Below are 10,981 nucleotides of genomic sequence, written 5' to 3' on the forward strand. Positions count from 1 at the left end.
TGTATACATAATCCAGCAGGCTGAAAAATATAATTGGAAGACTAACTATAGATTTCTAAAATTATTCTTCGTTTTTCTAAAATATTCTGAGGAATTCCAAAGTTTTCATTCTGCGACTAATTCACATCACATTTTAGTCACAGTTTATTAAAAATAATTCCAATCTGCAGTCCTGAAAAGGAAGAAAATACTGAAAAGCTATAAGAAATATAAGTACATTTTCTAAAATTATCAAATCAAACCAGTATGAAATATTTTAATCATGCTTCTTGTCATACTGCTATTCCCTGTTAAGGAAACTTGCCCCACCCTCTGGAGAGGTGGTGCTAGGTGGTCAAGTTCTCTAGCATAGTACTCAACTCCCAATCCCCAATCTAAGCTGATTGGATCGGAGCTGGGCACTGGACAAAGGATGCCCATCATAGGCTCACCGGTGGTCTAGGACATGGCCTGACATGAACAGATGAACTGGTTGAATCACAATTCCTTTCTTGGGAAGGATAAGAGTAATGGTTGCTAAAGCAGAGAGGACACTGGGAAAGAGTTGTGAAGTTGAGCAGCGGCATGAAACACCATGGCCAATAAGTTATTCATGAGAAGAAGACAGAAGAGGAGATGAAGTGACTGTGGGTGAAACAGGGGAGAGCAGAGAAACAGGCTAATGTTGGGAGACTTAGGTGAGAGTCCCTAAGGGGTTGCCACTGCTGCCTGGGTGCAAAAGACAAATGATGTTCTTTAGTCTTTCTATCTCGCACTATGTCTAGAGAATAACTGTGATCCTGGAACTTTGGGATAATCCTACTAGAGAACAGAAGAAGCCTTTGTCACAATGCTCCAAATAAGAAATGAGAAATCATATGTTACTGCTATTAGTGATAGCAAGTACAAAAGAAGTAGCAGGTCACCTCACAGGCAGTGACCAGGCCAGTCTTGCAGAGCTTGACTGCAGATGGGCCTCTTTCTTCATCTCACTTAAGAAGGAAAGCAGGGTGGGGTCTCTAGTTCTGATCAGACTTTTGGAAAAAAATTCAAGAAAGAGACCTGATGCGTATAGGGCTGAAAAGCCAATGGGGATAATACCTGATTATTAACACTCTACTCAGAAGATATGAAAAGAACTTGGTTAAGGAGCTCCTTTGACTTTCCCCTAGAATGCCGAAGCTTTTATGAAAAACAACCTACTAGTTATTTTGGCCTGGAGAACAGAGTCCACTCAACTCTTTGGCTAGGGATTCCCCTGGAACAGGTAGTTCTTGTGCTTCCTGAGGTCCGGTTGTTAGATTCCCCTATTTCCACACACGTATCCTTACAATAAATGCCCCATTGTCTCAGTACACCTGAGGCCACTAAGAAAGCCTGTCTGGAACTGGATTTATGTAATAATTCATTCATCCCAGAATGCTGCCTCTGGCAGTGGAGTCCAGAACAGATATTTTGTGACATAATTTTTGAGTTCCCAATACAACGACCACCTTTTTCACTAGAGATATTTCCAAATAACCCAACCCTTCCATCTATGAGTTAACAGGCTAATTAATTATTACAATATGTTTACTTCACATGTGTAACTGTTAGGATTGTGTGTCATTGCAAATAAAAAGAATCCTAATCCAGTCACTTAAAGAAACAAGGGCACATATTTTTATCAAAGTATGGAGTCTTTTTTGAAAAAAGCAATCAGATTCTCAATAATATCAATGCTTCAGTGATGGTCTTGGCCTTTCCCAAGGATGCAACTACTGTATTATTACTTATTATTACTATGGCATTATTTGAATTATGTGCTTCTACTGTTGCATACAGAACAGATGGACCAATCCTAGGGTCCCCAGTCCTAGGGTCTAGTAGAACTGTTTTCCTTGTGGATTTTCTGTGAAGGTCTGTCGTTAGCCCAACCCTCAGGTGAACTTTCCAAACAATTCTGCCAGCCTAAGGACACCAACAATACTCACCATGAGCATCCTCTTCCTTTCCTTCTCCTCCTTCAACTTTCCTGTCCTTTCATGCCCAGAAGTCCCATCTACAAGGCTACTCCACTAAAAGACATAAATGGCACATAACTCCTAAGGTGACTAAAAAGGCTTTTCCTTCATCTCTATCTTGAGAATTATTTAATTTTCCTGGATTCCAGAGTAGGAAGGTGCAGATGAATGCACTTAGTAAATCCCCGTTAACTTTCCGTGGGCTTTAAAAATTTCTCAAGGTTTTACTTTATCTGTTCAGTGTTCTTTTCTTACAGTTGTGTTCTTAAGCTTCCATTTTAGTGTTGTAAACTAGTTTTCACTTTTTTGTTATAGTTTTTCTAGTTTTCTAATTTTTCAAATACCAGGATCTTCTAATACCACAATTATATGTCAAAAATACATTAGACTGAAGTATCTCAAAATGCATAGATTTTAAATCTGTCTTATAGATATCATGTGGAAGAATGACACAATTTCAGGCTACAAATCTTGATTCTTTTTGGTTAATTGTAAAATTTCAGTTACAAAATTAACACTGAAATAAATTCAGTCATGCTAAAGATTACTAAATTGTTGGTGAATTATGACAGAACCTATTTTATTTAGTGAAGCAATGAATAGTGTATATTTCAGTAATTACAGCAAGAACAGTATTCTTGGGTTACTTATCAATAAGCTTTTTCTGGGAATCTCTGTTGAAAAGTTTATTTGGAAACTTCTTGTCACCTGTAAATATCCCAATAATTAAAATAATCAAATTCTAGTTGACATGGTATTTGACATAGGAAATAGGCTAACTGAAGAGGAAAATGTGGTTTTAATTTTTGTTGATTGAAATGCCATGTGTTTCATATATAAGATGGTTCACTTGGAGCTGAACAGAGAGAGCAATCCAAGATTTATCTTATTTTAATGTTGCACAATCATTTGGTATTTTTGAGACGAAGTGCCATAAACTGATCCAAATAATGTAAAAACTAATTTCTTACTTCACATTTCTGATTTTAAAATGAGCCTTAACATAAATCACTTTTTCACAAACCAAATACAGGTATTTCCATTTTTTCCAAGGAATATATATACTTGCTTGGTAAGAGGCTGGAATCTTACTCCAGATGCCTTCTAGGTCAAAGAGAATATACCGATAATCATTGTCAGAATCTTCACTTGACAATGAATCAATGCCAGGATGCCAGCCCATCTAGCACTTATTAGGTAATGATATGCTGGATTGTAACTAAGTCATATGGTATTAATAAGGACAACTGTTGACTGAAAATTGAATTCTGAGTCTTTCTCCAATTGTGTATTTCTTCTATTTTCAACCCTCACTAGATTTCATTTTGTTCTTTGTTCATTTCACAGTGATTGTACTAAAATAAATTTGACCACATCTTTTGACTTGGGAGATGGTGACACTGGTGGGGAGGGTAGGTGAGATGAACATGAGGATGTTTTCCTTTGCCACAGCTCTCCAGCTAGGTTCTAGACCTTGTTGTGGGCTTATACAGGGGGAGCTGAGGGCTGGAGAGGAGAGCAAGAGGAAAGGTAAAAGGGACTAGTAGACACTCTAAACAATTTTAAGCATTTTTATTCCTATATGATTGCCTATTAATGATTTGGCAGAAAAATAAGCATCTTCTTGTACACCAGTCATCATCTTACATTTTCTTTCTGCTCACTTGCTCCGCTCCTGTACTTTTTGCTTTTTGCATCTTAATGCCTCTCCTTTCCTATATTCTTTCACTCCTATCTCCATTCTTCCACTGATACTGGATAATATTTTGTGATATGCTATATTAATCCACAGAGAAAAAAATTTTGCATATACCATTGATGTAGCGGGTTATTCCTTTTGGATATTTTGCCTATGTTTACTGCCAAGTAGGTGAACGAATGTGCCTTGCCATCTACATGCTGTTTCAGGCAGAGTATGTGAATAACCACTCCTACCCTTTAATCCATCTTTTTTCAGAGCAGTCATATTCAACTACTTCAATTATAAAACAAATCCTAAACCTCCTTGACTAAATGTTTCATGATTATTACACTACTCTCAAAATAAAATCCAAACTCTTGACCATGAAGGTCTCTGGAACTAGGTGCCTCCCTGCATTTCTGCTCTGGCCTCCCTTTACTCTCTCCTGTCTGCACTGTGCTTCATCCATGTTCACCTCTTGGTTCCGCAAATAAACCAAACCCATTCTCACTCCGGGGCAGGCTAGGAGAGAGACTGTAAAGGCTTTGCACATGCACTTCCCACTGCCTAGAATCTTCCCCCAGCTCTTTGCATAGCTTTCTCATTTCACTTCTCAGATCTCTGTTTAAATATCAACTCAAAGTGACCCTTCCTGACTACTCTTTCTCAAGTAATTTATCTCTTTCTAAAACACAAACACACATGCACAGACATCATACAGACATACGTGCACATACACATGCACACATGTACCATGTGAACGAAAAATACTGCAAACCATATCAGTAAACAAAGAATGCTGAAGCCGTCAAGTCATCAGCCACTGCCGCCACCCCTCAGTGAAGACAAGCCTGCAGCCTGGCCTGGTAGCCACTCACAAAGGTGCACCCTGAGGGGACTCAGAATAAGAAAGGAGAGGATACTGGCCTAGATAGCTAACACAGAAAAGCACTAAATTCTTTAACTTGACCTGTCTAGTTTTCTTTAGTTAACAAGTAATCTTTTAACGTTCCAGCTACCTGGTCTTTGTTGTAAAATTCCTAAATATCTTATCTCCTCCCCTACCTCTTCGGAGCAGTCCCTCAGAGCGATCTGAGAGGCTGTTATCCTAGGCTCGAGTCCTCAGGATTGTCCACCGAACTAAACGTAACTCTCATAGCTGTGTATTTATTTCAGTCAACAACCACTGCCACACCACCAGTATAGTTATGTTACAGAGTTATGACACTGCTGTTTATTTTCTGCACAGCACTCAAACAGCATATGTTTTTGTCTTGGTTGTTTGCTTACATGTGTAGTATCTGTCTCCTCCACTTGGATGTAACCTGTAAGACATGAGGGGTTTGTCTGCTCCCTACACAGCTGTATCCTCAGCACCTAGTCCAGTGCCAGGTACATTGTGGGCACAGACAAAATATGTTGACTGTTGAATGAGCTGAGTAAGATTAGCTTGATTTTATACTAAATTTTTAAACAAAAATCAAGCTCATTATTTAAATAGAGGAATAAAAATAGAAAAGGACTTTGGGGGAGAAAGGGTTAAATGCTAATTTTGAGGTATTGTCTCAAATCTTAGGGATATCTGAATATCTCACCCTTTTTAATCCTTCTAACAATACTAACTCAAGGGATTAGTATTCTAGATTTAGAAGTGTAACTACAGACAGTCCTTCATGTCTGTGGGTTGCACATCTGAGGAATTAATCAACAGCGAATTGAAAATATTAAAAAAAGAAAGTCTGGAAAGTTTCAGAAAGAAAACCTTGAATTTGCCACAAACCAGAAACTATTTAAGTATCATTTACCTTTTATTTACAACTATTTATATAGTATTTACTTTGTATTAGGTATTACAAGTAACCTAGAGATTATTTAAAGTATATGGGAGAATGTGCATAGGTCATATGAAAATATTATGCCATTTTATATAAGGGACGTAAGGATCTATGGATTTTGGTATCCACAGGGATCCTAGAACCAACCACCCAAGGATACTGAGGGAGGATTGTCCACATACCAAATCCAAGAGACATGAGAATCCAGCCAAGGACTATGTACCAGACCAAGCCCTGTACCTCAAGGTAAAGACTGTTCATCAGTTAATGAGCCACCACTATCTCTGGCAGGGAGCTGCCCCCGAGAACTGAGCTAGACAAGCCCAACAGAGGTGGCCTTATGACTAGGTAAACACGTGCACCGATTGCTGTATGACTGGGTAGGAAACTGAAGTAGAAACAGAGCTGGGCTTTCCTGAACTGGGTTTATTCATACTTTGTCTTTAACACATGCGTTCTGAGTGCAGATGACTTTCAAAGTTTAATTCTCCTTGAAAGTCATATCTCTTCTGAAAAGAGCCCCAAATACTGGGTATTCAGAGGAAGAACAATTTTGAGGCCACAGGCCTTTAAATGTCAACGTATAATTTGGAAGATACTTCATCAGAATTCCTTGAAGATTAGAACAAGGGTTGCTAGACTCTGGCTCACTGGTTAAACCTGGCCAGCTGTCCACCACCTTTGGTAAATAGGTTTTATTGGAACAGAGCCAGGCTTATGTATGTATTTATCTTAGACAGTTTCTGCCTTACAACTGAAGAGCATATGGCCTACAAAGCTTAAGTTATTTAATATTTGATCATTTATAGGAAAAGCTTCCTAACCCCTTAATCAGAGCATACAATTGAGACTCTATTTTATTTTAACAGTGAAACATCCAACTATTAATCAATGTGAATTTATAAAATAGCACTTAGTGCAACCAACAGCCCACCAGGTTCTGCTTGCATAGAACACCATCAGGCTCCTCTTAGAGTCTTCTCTGAAATAAACAGATTTGCCCGCACTGCACTTGGGATATTCTATTTGCAGTTTGTCTTCACTTCTAACCTATTAACAACTTGTCTCTTTTACATGTCCTCTTCTTGTTCCCCCAACATGGCATATGCCTATTGCTGTATTTGCATGCTGTAATATCTAAAAAAAATACTTCTCTATGTTCTTAAGACTTCACAAGGAATCGCCACTGCTGTCTCAAAAAGGGTGTTCTGGAATTGTTCACATTCTTCACCACTTACAACTTATTTCTAGAAGTGCGTATACTCCTGAAAATGTTTCATTCACCAGAGAGTTTTGGGAAATCATTTAAAATAATAAAATAAGAATATAGTAATATTCATTTAAAATATATAAACCCAGAGAAGAAATAGCTATATTAAAGTCCAGTTTGCGAACAAATTTCTCTTAGAAATAATATGTAAGATTCAATTTCTAAAATAAGCTGGAAAATACAGCTGACAGAAATGCTAGTTTACATTCTCAGGCTCAAAAGAAATGGATATTTTATGACAGTGATAGCAAACTTGAAAAGCCTGAGGAAATGCTTTTCCTTAGTAAACATTTGAGCACTGATAATTTTCTGTCAGTTCATAGGAATGCATAAAAACATTTAATTTGATGCTTATTTTACCAGACATAGTGTTTTTTTTTCTCTGTTATTGTAAGAAGTACATTGTTAAATAGGCAGAGTAGAGATTACAAAGAAAACTTTTCCTTCCCTCTTTCTTTGTCTAGAACATTATCTGAAAAACAATAGACACTCAATAAATTACTGAATGAATAAATGAATGAATAAGCCAAACTCTGTATAAATGGGTTTGAAAAATGCATCCTTTTTACTGGGATTATCATTCTTGAATAAATTTATAACTGTATATTTTTGGCTTTTGCTTATTACAGAATCACTTAAAATCAGATTAGTGATTTTAAGGAAAAGATGTAGACAACATACAGGAAAGAATAGCCAACCTGGTTCAAACTCTTGTGCGTGGTTCCACTGGAAAGCAGTCATGGAAGGACTCCACTTGCATATCTCTTTTTAATACTTGCTTCATTACATACAAGCCAAGATGAGCTGGCTTATTAAAAATTAATGATGCCAAAAGGATAAGTAAATAGACTAATGTGACAGAATAGAATCCAGAAATATATGGACAATTCACATATGTGGTGAATTCATTTTTGACAAAGATGTCAAGATAATTCAATGGAGAGAGGAAAATCTTTTAAACAAACAATGGTGGAACAACTGGATTCATGTAATAGAAAAATTAATATCAACCTCTACTTTCACCAAACACAAAAATTAACTTAAGGTAGGTCATAGAACTAAATATAAAAATTAAAACTATAACATTTCTAGAAGAAAGTATAGGAAAATACTTTATGACCTCAATATTTATAAAGATGTCTTAGATAAAACACAAAAGCTCTGAATATAAAAGAAAAAGAATTTAAAACTTTACTTCATAAAAATCAGAAACTTCTGCTCTTTAAAAAAGACCATTAAGGAAATTAAAAGGCAAGCCACAGATTGGGAAGAAATGTTTGCAATACATATTTGATACATATATGGCAAGTAACCCAGTATGGGTTGCCTAACATGGACAGAAGCTTTGAATAGATTATTCACAATAGAAAATGCATAAAATATCCATAAGCTCATGAGCTAACAGTAAATATCATTAGTTGTTATTTATCAGGAAAATGCAAATTAAAACCACAGAGATACAACTATACATACACTAGAATGGCTAAAATTAAAAAGAATACCAATACCAAGTGTTAGGATATGAAAAAACTGCAACTTCCTTATGTGCCTGGTGGGAGTGTGAAATATTACAACCACTCTGGAGAACCATTTGGCCGTTTCTTATAAACTTAAATCTATACCTACCTGATGACATGGACATTCTATCTACAAACAATTATCCACGAGAAATGAAAATATATCTCCACAAAGAATATATATATAAATGTTCACCAAAGCTTTTACTCTTAACAGGGAAAAACTGGAAACTACATAAATACACATCAACAGGTAAATGGATAAACAAATGATGGCACATTCATACAATAAAACATTACTCCAGAATAAAAATGAAAAAATTATTGATACACACAATGACATGGATCCCTTTAAAAAATATTATACCAAATAAAAGAAGTCAGATTCAAAGAAGAATATACTGACTTATTTCATTTATATGAAATTCTAGAACAGACAAAGCTAATCTGTAGGTGGCAGAAAGTAGATCAGTGATTACGAGGTGGGTAGGTGAGTGGAGAATGAACTACAAAGGCTAATAGACATGTTCTTCTATTGTATCATTGGTGGCAAAATGGATGTAATCGTTTGTCAAAACTCATCTAGGTATGTACCTAAAATGGGTGCATTTTACTGTATGTGAAGAATATATCAATAAAGATGATATAAAAAGGAGGAAACATTTTAAGTGGGCAAAAAAATATGAATAAATACTTAACAAAAAAGAGATACACATCTCCAACAAGTTTTTGTAAAAATGCTTAACTACATTAATCATCAAGAAAATGTAAATTATAACCACAGTTACATATCATTTCATGCCCCTTATAAAGTTAAACACACATCTATCCTATCATCCATCAATTTTAGTTCTAGGTTTAAATCCAAGATAAATGAAAACATATGTCCACCAAAAGACTTGTGCAATAATGTTTATAGCAGCTTTAGTTATAGGAGACCCAAACTAGAAACAAACCGAGTATCAATCGATAGGAAAACAGATAAACAGATGTGGAATAATTCTATAATGCAGTACTACTCACCTACAAAAGGAACTCAACTACTTTTATACACAGCAACAGGAAGAATCTCACAAATATTCTGCTAAGCCAAAGAAGTCAGATACAAGAATATGATTGTACTTATATACAATTCATGAATGGCCAAATTATCCTCTAGTAGTAGAAATCAGAACAGTGGTTGCTATGGAGGGAAGATTGACTGGAAAGAATGTGAGGAAACTTTCTGGGTAACAGAAATGTCCTATGTCTTGATTAAGGGGATGTATTACATGGTTGTATACATATACCAGGTCACTGATTTTTAGGAACTTGAATTTAAGAACTTAAGATCAGTTACATTTCACTCCATGTAAATTTTATCTCAATTAAAAAAACCTAACGAGTCAGTTGAGTAACTATAGCATTTATCATCAGTTTTCTTTCACAAATAATCCAGTTCATAAACATATAATCCTGAATTAATGTTAAGAACATATTTATCAACTTTTCTTTGCAGAAAAATTTTTATTCTCTTTTAGTCATTAAAACATTTAATCTATAGTTCACACTATTGCCAATATCATCCAGTGAAATAAAATATTTGCTAATTTGTTTAGTATTACCTTTTTTTTTTTAACTTGAGGACTGATTACTTTTCTTTGAATTCCTTGTCTATAGCAAGGACATATTTACTACACTCTAGTGAGAAGGAAGTGGAGGAGATCAAGATTATCATTGCCAGTTGAAAGGTCAGAATTGAAACTTGATTAGCTACCAGACCACAGAGAAAGAATACACCTTCTGGGAGCCTCACCTTGTAACATTTGTTCTTTATTTCTATTTTGGCTTCTGTCATGGCCTGTTGAACCCCTCAGTGGGAAAGCTGGTGGAAACAGGAATAGAATAGCTGGGAGCTCCACGATTCATATCTCCTCTTGTGGGAGTTGATGTAGTTGTGAGGCTGGCCACCAGGAACAGGAACCCCAGCCTTTGTCGCCTGGATGTATCCTGGCAACCTGTCAACAAAAGGGACAGGACTGAGTTCTATAGTAACAGACTGGAAAAATTCAAAACAAGGGGTGAAGAAATTCAGAAACAGAGAGCAAAATAAGTATGGGCCTCAGCTTTCTTTGAAGTTGACTCTGGGAATTTTACCAATGGACTAAGCATCACACAAAGGGAGGCAGATAAATTTAAGTAACAAGGCTCTTCTTGGCCAGGGGATGGGTGGGGTGAAAACACAACTTGTTTTCCTAAGGAAGAAAAAAAAATTGCTGATTGTCCTATTGATCTTTTCTAGGGTCTTTAAAAAGTATCAACTATATAGGAGAGCTTGGGCCTCTTCTAAAAGAGGGAGATGGATATTCTCATTGTCACGGCACTCAAAGAGTGGATTACGCTTTGGTCTAAAATGTGATGAAATCCAAGATGTAGAAGCTAATTAGTTTATTTTCTAAAGTGTCCGAAGATATAGGAAACCTTTTTTAAAACCAAGGCCAACATTTAAAAATGTATCTGAAATAAAGATTTTTAAAACCCTATATTTAAAAATACTTTGAGATATTAAGCTAATCGTCATACAATCCTGTAAAAATTGTTTTAATTTTGTAGTATTAAACCTCATGAGGTAAAGCAGTATATTAAGACAGGAAAAAAGTCCATAATATATTTCTAAACAAAAAAAAGAAGCTACAAAGCAGAATTAACAGGATGAT

At 35.9% G+C, this 10,981-nt stretch overlaps 1 protein-coding gene across 2 annotated transcripts in view; it reads right to left on the reverse strand.

Moving 5' to 3' along the window:
* Positions 1-10,277, reverse strand: part of ZNF475 (zinc finger protein 475) — a 47,968-nt gene extending 37,691 nt beyond the window's left edge. The window contains exon 1 of one of the 2 annotated variants that reach the window (XM_006216504.4): positions 10,081-10,277. The gene's annotated coding sequence lies outside the window, so the exon portion shown is untranslated. The remainder of the gene's footprint in view (positions 1-10,080) is intronic. The other variant, XM_072957805.1, reaches the window with a different exon arrangement.
* Positions 10,278-10,981: the final 704 nt, after the last annotated feature.

This window comes from Vicugna pacos, chromosome 3, assembly GCF_048564905.1.
Source record: "Vicugna pacos chromosome 3, VicPac4, whole genome shotgun sequence".
Taxonomy (NCBI): Eukaryota; Metazoa; Chordata; class Mammalia; order Artiodactyla; family Camelidae; genus Vicugna; species Vicugna pacos.